The sequence below is a fragment of the Camelus ferus genome, chromosome X (genome assembly GCF_009834535.1).
Source record: "Camelus ferus isolate YT-003-E chromosome X, BCGSAC_Cfer_1.0, whole genome shotgun sequence".
NCBI classification, from domain to species: Eukaryota; Metazoa; Chordata; class Mammalia; order Artiodactyla; family Camelidae; genus Camelus; species Camelus ferus.
Genome location: NC_045732.1, coordinates 79,497,772 through 79,508,687, shown reverse-complemented (window position 1 = coordinate 79,508,687; position 10,916 = coordinate 79,497,772). Strand labels below are relative to the sequence as shown.

Genomic DNA, 10,916 nt, shown 5'->3' with positions numbered 1-10,916 from the left:
GTGTGGGAATGGCCCAAAGGGACCTTGTCTGGAAAGAGCAGAGGTGATTCCTGACTGATGTTCCCTGGACCCTACATGATAAAAGAAGGGCCACTCCAGCAGGGGAGGGGAGGACTAGAGGAAGTAGGATGAGTCCCACCCAAGGAATAAAGGCCTGAAGGCTGAGACTTCCTGAAGATGATTTCTAAAAGATGCTCCAGACCTCCACGCCAGGCTCGGTGCCCTGAGAAGACTGTGGCAGAGAGACTGTGGCAGGGCTTGTGGTCGAGTAGGGAAGGGAAATGTGACCTGCTTCATCTTGACAGCAACTTGGGGCCCCCAGGACCTGACACAGTGCCTGCAGAGACTGTCAGAGGCTGTCCTTCTTGACACCCTAAACCCTTGCCCTTACATCCTACTCTTGGTCCCCGTGTCTTCTGGTCCCTTTTCTCCCGGACTGCCCGCGGAGAACCTGTCCTGCTTTAAAAGTCCTCCAAGCTGTCCTCTTGCCGATTTCAGTGCAAACTGGGACTCTGCTTCGCAGAGACAGCTGCCTGCGCTTTTCCCATACTGGGGCTTCTTGACTGAAAGTCTGACATCTGATAGACCAGAGAGAGCTATGACTGCCACATACCTGGCCCAGCAACGCTCTAAACCCTGAGAATTACTAGAATTGGAGAAAAGGGGAGTATCGGGGCCAGTCAGGGGGCACCGATGTTCTCTGGACACAGGTTACACGGGGCCCAGGACACACAAAGTGTACATGGCCCACGTAAAACCAGAACTTAATTTGGCCTGGAATAAGTATGCTAGCTACCGCGAACTGGAAGAAATGGCAAAGTAGCAATGCTTTTGTTTGCTTTTTCATAGGCTAGAAGCATTTTAGAGGGGTACGTTATTTTAAAGTTATAGAGCCTTCCCGAAACACGCACCCCCTGAAGATGGTTGAAGCGAGGCCTTTTTCACTCCCATTAATTTACTATAGGACTTGGAGGCCTTGGGAAATAGCCCGTCGGTCTTAGGGGTGAATGTTCTCAACAGCCAGGAACAAACAGATGAGGCAGTCACTCAGTGCAGGTTGGGGTGATGGGGCTGGTGACCCTCGCCCTCTCCAAAGCACATCTGCCGGTGAGGCCACATCGGGGCGGGCTGCACACGTGAACTGTGGAGGGGATCGGCCTGGCTTCAGATCGCTTTGTGTGCCACTTAAGAGCCGGGTGACCTTAGGATGGTTCCCGAACTGCTCTGAACTTCTGTTTTCTCATCTCTAACATGTTCCAACAATCATCCTGACTTTGCAGGGCAGTTAGGAGGATTTAAGGAAGATAAGTTCAGGGCTCAAGAAATGGGCACTCTTGTCAGAATCAGAGCGAACTAGTGGCCCTCAGACAGAAAGGTGTGGGCGTTAGGCTAGGGGCATTTCGATCACACATTTACCACTCTTCCCTCTTCACATTTCACTGAGATGGACTTCTCAAAGAGTGTTTCCCACCAACAGCTCCCCTAGTTAGAACACCCCAGACCCATCTGGCGAGGGCTTGACTGCCCCCTACTTCCTGTTGGCCTACTGGATGCCCTGAGATCGAGGTTGCAGAACGGATGGCTCAGTGGGGGACGAGGGGAGTGGGGCTGCTTGGGTTAATGTTTATCCACCAAGGTCGCGCTGGCCAGCCTGGGTTGGCTAGGCTGAAGTGTGCAGAGGGGCCAGAGCTGCTGCTGAAATCGCCGTGTGCAAGACCTGTTTGCCTTCTGAAAGGAGGTAGGGGGAGCGGAAATGATCCAGACTGACCCCTCATCATCTAGACTTCTCCCAGTGGCCTTCTGGAGCTCAAGGTCCCCCGGCACACACGCACTGAGTGATCAGGTGAGGAGAACCCAGGAAGCGAGAAGCAGCCCGTTTCTCTCCTCCAGCTGGGCTGGTGCTACAGTGTCATGGGGGGTGTGGAAACCGCTGTGGTCTGGCCCCCCTGTTTTGAGAGGAGCCTTGTCAGGCCTTTCTAGAACTGCTGGAACAAAGTACCACAAAGTGGGTGGCTCGAAATAACAGGCGTTTATTGTCTCAGTTCTAGAGGCTAGAAGTCCGAAATCAAGGTGACAGCAGGGTCATGCTGTCTCTGAAGGTTCCAGATGGTGATCCTCACTGTCTCTTCCAGCTTCTGGTAGCCTCAGCTGTTCTCGGCTTGTGGCCGTTTCACTGCAGTCTCTGCCTCCATCTACACAAGGCCTTCTTTTCTGCATCCGTGTCCTCTCCTCTTCGTCTGAGAACGCTGGTCCTTGGATGTAGGGCCCACACAAATCCAGGATAATTGTATCTTGAGATCCTTAACTAATTACATCTGCAAAGACCCTATTTCCAAATAAGGTCCCATTTTGAGGTTCTGGGTAGACATAAATTTGGAGTGGGTGGATACTTTTTAACCCACTAGACACCCCTAACTTTAATCTATGCCAAAGTGAGCATTTCAGAATTCATCTGTATTAGATATTATTTATGAAATTATTGTTAATTGATGAAAACATGCTTCAAAGTGGCTGCCATTATCACCCAAGTCCCCTCTAAAGGTGTGACTAACGAAAGACACTCTGATCACTGGTGTGCGTCCATCCCCAGAACAGTACCAGGTACACAGTAGGTGTTCAATAAATATTTGCCAGTTGAATACATGTAATGAAATCCATTTAATGGCCAGTCCATTTAAGGACTTGCCCTTCGGCTGAGAGAAGCTGGTCATGGGCACAAAGTCCTAGTTTCCTAGCTTTTAACGAAAGAGCCCAAGGCACTTTTTAAACAAATCTGACAAGTTAAAAGCAGTCCAAGCCGAGCCCCTCCGGTCTGCCCTGCCCGCCCTCTGGGTAGTCCCCAGGCTACTTCTGGGGAACGCAGGAGCCACGTGAAAATTCTGGTTGGGAGTCAGGAGTCTCATGCAAATGAAATTTTTGAGCACTGGTTGCTACATCACACATCGCACCAAGGCATTGACAACCACCCCTAAATTTCACTTCCTAAAAGGCCACGACTTTTTATGCTACCCCCAGGCATTTACTGAGTCAGCCTTACATGGCTTCCTTCAGCAGACAGAGCCATTGCTGGCCCCAAGCCAGGTGGTGAAAACGGTCTGAGTGAGGAACTGCTCTTTCTATTAAAAGGGTCCCATTATTTTCAGGATGCATATTTTGCTTTCCTTGATTCCCAAAAGGGAAGTGCAATGTGAAAAAAGATATTTTTGTAAATGAGACCGGGGGCGTGGGGTGGGAAAAAGCCAAACAAGCATTGTCCATCTCTAATTGAACTAAATTGAAGGGCCAGGCTGCCAGGGTGACTGTTTTGCAACAGATTGTGCTACACGCCAGCTTACCAACTGGTGGTAATTCCCTGTGACCTTCAGGATAGTCTAGACTCTTTGGCGTGGCATTCTTTCACAGCTGCCACCATCTTCTGCCTCACTGTTAAGGACTGAATTGTGTCCCCCCTCAAAAGCTGTTGAAGTCTTAACCCCCAGTACCTGTGAATGTGATCTCCTTTGGAAATAGGATCTTTACAGAGATAACAAATGAAGATGTGTTTAGAGTGGGCTCTCATCCAGTGTGACTGGTGTCCTCATAAAAAAGGGGACATTTGAACATAGAGGCAGATGCCCATGGGGAGAACACCGTGTGAAGATCCCAGTGATGCTGCCACAAACTAGCCAAGGGACCACCGGAAGCTGAGAGGCCTGGACCACATCCTTCCCTTCACCTTCAAAGGGAGCATGGCCCTGCCAACAGCTTGATCTCAGGCTTCTGGCCTCCGGATCTGAGACGATGCATTTCTGCTGCTTAAGCCACCCAGTTCGTTGTACTTTGGTCCGGCAGGCCTAGCTAGCTACTGCACTCGCCTTCCCCACCCTCAGTCCCGGACTCTAACTGCTCAGTTCTCCCCCACCCAGAGCACACACACCATTGCCGTCATGTGCTTTGGCTTGGAGGAATGACACATCTGAGTTCCCAGGGACATCCCATCTTGTGCTTGTTGTCACGGCTTAATAATGAGTAGTCCCCTCTCAAAGGTGTCCTGATTTGGACTCTATATTGGCTAGATGTGTCTGGGCTAGCTCCACCTTCCAGTAAGCCCCTTCTCCTTTTCTACCTGGTAAACTTCTATGCGTTGGTCAAAGCCCATCTGGAACATCACTATTTCTGTGAAACATGCCCAGTGTCAGCCAAGTTCTCAACAGTTTATACATTTCCAGCCCACAGTGCTTGTCACTACATCATGTCAGCTCAAATAAGCGCTTCTCAGGGATGCCCCCCGCCGAAGTTCTGACTGGCCCAGAGCCTGGCCATTGCTTCCATCACACCATGGACTCCCCTCCGTTCATGGCCTGTAGCCTGGCCTGTAATGAGCTATTAGGGGAAGTATTATCTGTTACGGTAACCCATTACTCGTTCCTAACCGGTGGTGGCAGGGACCACATCTGTGTCCTGGCCCGCAATTTGAATGAAGAAACATCAGAGGTGATTGTTTAAGTTCTTGACCTCCTGCTCAAGCTGTCACCTCTTGCCGATCTCGGCTGTGTCTTAATCCTCTCTCCCCTTTAGCACCTGCTACTGTGTCTAGAACATCCAAGTGCTCAATGCCTGTTTATTGTGATAGTGTTGAATTTAAGAATGTAACTCAATGGCTAAACAATTCCATAAGTCAAAAAAGATATTGTATATACTTCCCTCCTGAAAGGAATACCTTATGGCTGGGTAGAATAAAAAGGATGGATGGTAACAAGGGTTGGTGAGGATTTGGAGACGTTGGAACGCTGATGAATTGCTGGTGAGGATGTAAAATGGTGCAGCCACTTTGGGAAACATTCTGGGAGTTTTTCTAAATGTTAACAGAGTTACCATATGACCCAACAATTCCAATCATAGGTGCATATCCAATAGAAATGAAAACAGGTCCATGCAAAATATTGTACCTGCATATTCATAGCAGTGAATTATTCATAAGAGCCAAAAGGTGGAAACAAGCCAAATGTCCACAGATGGATGAATGGATAAACAAAATGTGGGAAGTATATACATGCAATGGAATATTATTTAGCCATAAAAAGAAATGAAGTACATACCTGAAACTAATATATTATTGTAAATCAACTATGCCTCAATTAAAAAGAAGTAATGAAGTACAGATGTATGTTACAACACGGATGAATCTTAAAAACATTATACTAGGTGAAAGAAGATGGACACAAAAGGTCACATATTGTATGATTTCATTTATATGAAATGTCTAGAACAGGCAAATTTATAGAGAAAGAAAATTGGTAGTTTTCAGGGGACAGTGGGGAGGGAGAAATGGGGGTGACTGCTTATGGGTATGGGGATTCTTTGGGGGCTGATGAAATATTCTGGACTATATGAATGTATGGATCATGGTGGTGGTTGGACAGCTTGGCGACCATACTAAAAACCATTGGATTGTACATTTTACTTGGGTGAATTTTATTGTGTATAAAGCCTATCCTAACAAAGGGTCAAAGACAGCACGCATGCGCAAAGTTCTGTGTTGGGGCAGCGCCAGGATTTGGGAGGAGGAGCTTAGCCCGAGCAGGTTCCCACGCGCAGCACTGAGGCCGGGGCTTTCCTGAGGCTCTGCTAGCAGTCTGAGACGTTGCCAGCGCTGTCCTGCCCCAGCAGTTCGGCTCTGTTCCCACTGAGCCCCATGGTGTGAGGAAGGGCAGGCGGGTGGTCTGCAGCTGTCCCTAGAAACACTGCCACTAGAAACACCACGTATTTTACCCTCTAGGGGTCCGAGCGGGGAAGGGGTGGGGCTGAGATGGTGGAGGCTCCATCCTGCTCAGAAATAGCTGCCCCTGGAGGCCCCCCACTTGAATAATAATAGGGTTAACAGGTTCCTTTGGGCAGTGCACATGCCCCCACATTGGTCAATGACCTCTTTAAAGTGATCCCCGGAAGCTATGACTGGAGAAGGAGCGCCTTCCTGGGACTGTCTCTGGGGCACTTTCCAAAGAACCTCCCCCAGCTCCCCACCCCTGATGGGTGTGATCCTTAGGAGGTGGCTTCTAGGCAAGCCCATCGCATCTTGCTCCCCTACACACCCCAGCCTTCCCGGTGGTGTTTTTGATCCTGATTGGATTGGAAGGGTCTAGGAAGACACTCTGGGAAAGGATCTCCCTTCACAGCTCGCATGAGTTTTTGGCAGTGACACAAAGAGGTGGCAGTGTTTATTTTGGGAAGGACCTGTGTTCTTGCTCCCCTCATCCTTCCCGTCGCCTGGGACAGGGGCGCTTGGTTAATTCTGGCTTCCTGTGGGAAGCTTTGTTTCTAAAGCAGGTCACAGGCCCTCCTGTCCTGGGTGGCAGCTGACACTGGCAGTGTACAATCACATCTGAGATGGACCACGGAGGGCCTTATCCGCCAGTCTAGGTTTTTGGTCCCCTTAGCTCAGGATCCTGTGGAGACTTAATGAATCTTCTTTTAAAAATCATGGCATAACATACATAAGCATCAAATTTACCATTTTAACCATTGGTAAGTATACAGTTTAGTGATGTTAAGTGCATTCACATTGCTGTGCAACCAGTCTCCAGAACTCTTGTCATCCTGAGAAACTGAAACTCTGTCCCTGTTAAGCAATAACTCCCTGTCCCCTTCCTCCCAGCTCCTGGTGATCACTACTGGGCTCTGTGTTTATGAACTGGACTAGAGATCTCACATAAACGGAATCATACAATACTTCTCCTTCTGTGCCTGACCTATTTCACTTAGCATAATGTTCTCAAGGGTCATCCATGTTGTAGCAAGTGTCAGAATTTCCTTCCTTTTTAAGGCTGAATAATATTCCATTGTGGATGTAGACCACATTTTGTTTGTCCATTCATCCATGGATGGGCACTTGAGTTGCTTCCACCTTCTGGCTATTGTGAATAATGTTGCTATCACATGGATGTATAAAAATCTCTGTAACTCTTCTTTCAATTCTTTTGGGTAGGTACCCAGAAGTGGAATTGCTGGATCATATGGCAATTCTATGTTTAATTATTTTGAGGAGCCATCATACACTTTTCCATACACCACTTTACATTCTCATGGACAGTGCACAAGGGTTCCACTTCTCTGCATCCTCGCCAGCACTAGTTATTGTCTGGGGTTTTGTTTGTTTGTTCGTTTTTGATAGTAGACAGCCTAGAGGGTGTGACGTGGTACCTCACTGAGGTTTTGACTTGCATTTCCTTCATGATTAGTGATGTTGTACATTTTTTCCCTTTGCTTATTGGCCGTTTTATGTCTTCTTGGAGCAATGTCAGTTCAAGTCCTTTGCAAATTTTTTCATTGGGTTATTTGATTTTTCTCTTGTTGAGTTGTTGTTGAGTGGTAGGAATCCTTTATACACTCAGGATATTAATCCTTCACCAGATATGCAATTTGCAAATACTCTCTCCCATTCCACAGGTTGCCTTTCACTCTGTTAATTGTGTCCTTTGATTCACAGACGTTTTAAAGTTTGATGTAGTCTAATTTATCTATTTTCACTTTTGCCTGTGCTTTTGGTTTCCTGTCTAAGAAATCATTGCTAAACCCAATGTCAAGATTTCCCCCTGCTTTCTTCTAGGAGTTTTATAGTTTTCACTCTAACATTTAGGCCTTTGATCCAGTTTCCCCTGCACTATTTATTGAAAAGATTATCCTTTCCCCCACTGAACGGTCTTGACACCCTTGTTAATAATCATTTGATCCTATATGTGAAGATTTATTTCTGGGCTTTCTATTCCAGCCCTTGCCAGTACCACAGTGTTTTGACTACTGTGGCTTTGTAGTATATTTTTTGAGCCAAGCGGTATGAGACCTCCAACTTTGTTCAACTTTTTCAAGATTGTTCAGAGGTCCCTTGAAATTACATATGAATTTTAGGACTGATTTTTCTATTTCTGCAAACAATGCCATTGGGATTTTGATAGACAGTGCATTAAATCTGTAGATTGCTGCTGATAACTTAACCATATTAAATCTTTGAATCCATGAACACAGATGTCTTCCCATTTATGTGTGTCCTTAATTTTTTCAGCAACATTTTATAGTTTTCAGTGTACAAGTCTCTCACTTCCTTGGTTAAGTCTATTCCTAAGTATTTTATTCTTCTCCATGAGTTCATCGTAAATAACAGAATTTCATTCGGGTTCAGGAAATATTTGCTGACATTCATGTTTTCCCTCTTTCATTTCTCCCTTCCTCATATATTCTCATTCAATTTTAATCTTGGGTCTCCAAACCCTTCAGTGTTTGGAAAGTAGCATGCTATTCACCTCAGCATGAATCAGGCCAGCCCTTTCAAATGAAAAGATAAAGTGCTTTTTAAAAATCTGTTTTGAATAAAACGCACTTGAATGTATCATAAAATAGTTCCTCATGGGGCTTACTTCCTCAAAAAATTTTTAGCGTACGACACTGAGATTTTGAAATAAAACTCATCATTGGGGGCAGAGGGAGGGTATCTTGGAAGTTGGCCTTTCCTCCAAGGGGCTTTGTTTTGATGTGGGATCTGACTGGGGCCTGGGGCAATTTTCTCACCAGGATGCTTGTGGACGAAACCTCAAAGCCATCCTGAACACCCTCTATTTGCCTAAGGATGAAGGAGACAAACAGGGCTGGCCCTTGGAAACTTTGTGATGTCATAACAATAATCCCTGCGTTTCTGGCCTTGGTGTCCAAGAGGCCCTGGGACAAAAAAATCTGGGTTTCTCTCTGTGTGTTAAGTGTTTTCATGTCCCATTCCTTGGCTCAAACTTCCACCTAGCACCTGGGAAAATAGACCCTGCTGACCCACAGGGCCTCTCCAAGGAGGCCCCCACTCAACACTGAGTTCCACAAGAAACTGGAAGGAAAACATCAGAAAGAGCACCCCTGTCTGCATGTGAGCTCAGGATCCAGGTTGACCCCCACAGGATTCTGGAGTCCTTCTGTGTGTGCCACAGGTCACTGGCAATTCCCAGAAAGAAGGTGGGGGAAATTTCTTGTCCCTGGGGCCCGTGTCATGCTCTTTCTGTCCAGACTCAGCTCCCAAGCCTCCTCCATCCAGGTAAGCACTCCTGGCCCCACCCTGATGGAGCTGGGCCACCATCTTCTCCCAGGGAGGGCTCTTTCCTGGCCCCACCCAAGTTTTTGTCTTGTAGCACACCCTTGGTATGTGTAGGGCAAACTTCACCGCCCTCTCCCCTTCAGGACCCTGGGCCTCTTAAAAGCAACCAACCAACCAACCAAGCAGAGAGATGAGCAATTGTGGGCAGCCTCAGGGCCCAGAGCTGAAGCCACTCCCCCACCCCCTTTAACCTCAACTTTATTGAAGTATGATTTCTCTATAATGAAATTCACCTAGTTCGTGCTTAGAGTTTAATGAGTTTGGGGAATTGTATACAGTCACATAATCACCATCACAGTCAAAACAGAGAACATTTCCATCACCCCCAAAACTTCCTTCTTTGCTCCCTGGCAGTCAGTCCCCTTCCCACACCTCTGGCCCCAGTCACCATAAATCTGCTTTCTGTCACTAAAGTTTTTCCTTTACCCAAATGTAATATAATCATACAGTATATAACATTCTGCATATTATTTATTCTATTTAGCATAATATTTTTGACAGTCATTCATGTTGTACCACATATCAGTGGTTCTTCCTTTTTATTTCTGAGTAGTATTCCATCATATGGACATATCACTGTTTAACCATTCACCGGTTGATGGGAATTTGAGATTTCTTATCTTTTTGACTGTTATTTTTAAAAGGCTACTATGAATATTTGAATACAAGGCTTTTATAAACATGAGTTTGTATGTGTCTTGGATAAATACCTAGGCGTGGTATTGCTTGGTTGTGTGCACATTTAACTTTATAAATCGCTGCCAGACCAAAGTGGATGTACCAATCTGCTGAGGCTACATTTTAAACAAAGGGCCCGGGTGGGGAGGAGGGAGGCAAAAGGACTTGGGGGTTCTTTTAGAAGCAGAAGTTAGTCTTGGGCACTCATGTGTTTATTTTGCAAAACAAGCTTATGAAGCAGGTATTAATATCCCCATTTCATAGATGAGGAAATCCAGGTTCAAAGAGATATTCTTGCCCCAAGTCACACACCTAACAAATGGAAGAGCTAGAATTTGAGCCCAGTGGCTTCGTGCCAATGCTCAGGGGCTTATCCCCGCCCTCTCCCACCTCTCTTCCCATCAGCCCACCTGGCAGCTCGGGAGCACTGCTCCCTTGACACACTATACACCGCACTTGCCTCTCTCTTTGCTGTATTAGGACACAATGACCCTGGGAAGCAGCACTTGACTCCTTTTTTCACAGGAAGCAGCTAATAACCAGAGACGTGAAGTGACCTTCCCAAGGCTAACGGCTTGTCTATAGAATTGCTGGAACTGGAGTCCTGGTTTCCTGACTCCAGGCACTTTCTGCCCAGTGCCCTGCAGCTACATTGAAAAGTTTTGGGGGGAGAGTAGAGCTCAGTGGTAGAGCACATGCGTAACATGCACGAGGTCCTGGGTTCAATCCCCAGTACCTCCATTAAAAAATACAAAAAAACATTTTTTTTAAGTTTTCATTTCCAACCACTTCTGTCTTCAGCTTTCTCCTTTAGAAGGATGCTCTTCCCTTTTGTCCACCTTCCTCCACTCCAGGTTTAACAGAGCGAACCTGGCGCGACCAGGTGGTGGCAGTCTCCAGCCTGCATCAAGCCGAGGCAGGGGCGTGGACCAGGGGTCAGAGCACCAGCGCCAGGGCCCTTGTAGTGAGTACTAAGGGAGAGAAGTAGGGTCCGGGCCACTTCCTTTCTCAGGGCTGCTTCTGCCCCAGGAGGCTGGGGGTGGGGCTGAGGGGACACCTAGCCAGGCCAAGGGTATAGGCCCCTCCTGGTTCTGCCTGCTTTACTCCCTGCAACTTGGGAGAACCGGAT

At 47.0% G+C, this 10,916-nt stretch overlaps 1 protein-coding gene across 2 annotated transcripts in view; it reads left to right on the top strand.

Annotated features, from left to right (window-relative positions):
- The first annotated feature begins 1,704 nt into the window (after positions 1–1,704).
- MTM1 (myotubularin 1) overlaps positions 1,705–10,916 on the top strand; it is a 104,137-nt gene continuing 94,925 nt past the window's right edge. For both annotated transcript variants that reach the window (XM_032475687.1, XM_006194953.3), the window contains exon 1: positions 1,705–1,843. The gene's annotated coding sequence lies outside the window, so the exon portion shown is untranslated. The remainder of the gene's footprint in view (positions 1,844–10,916) is intronic.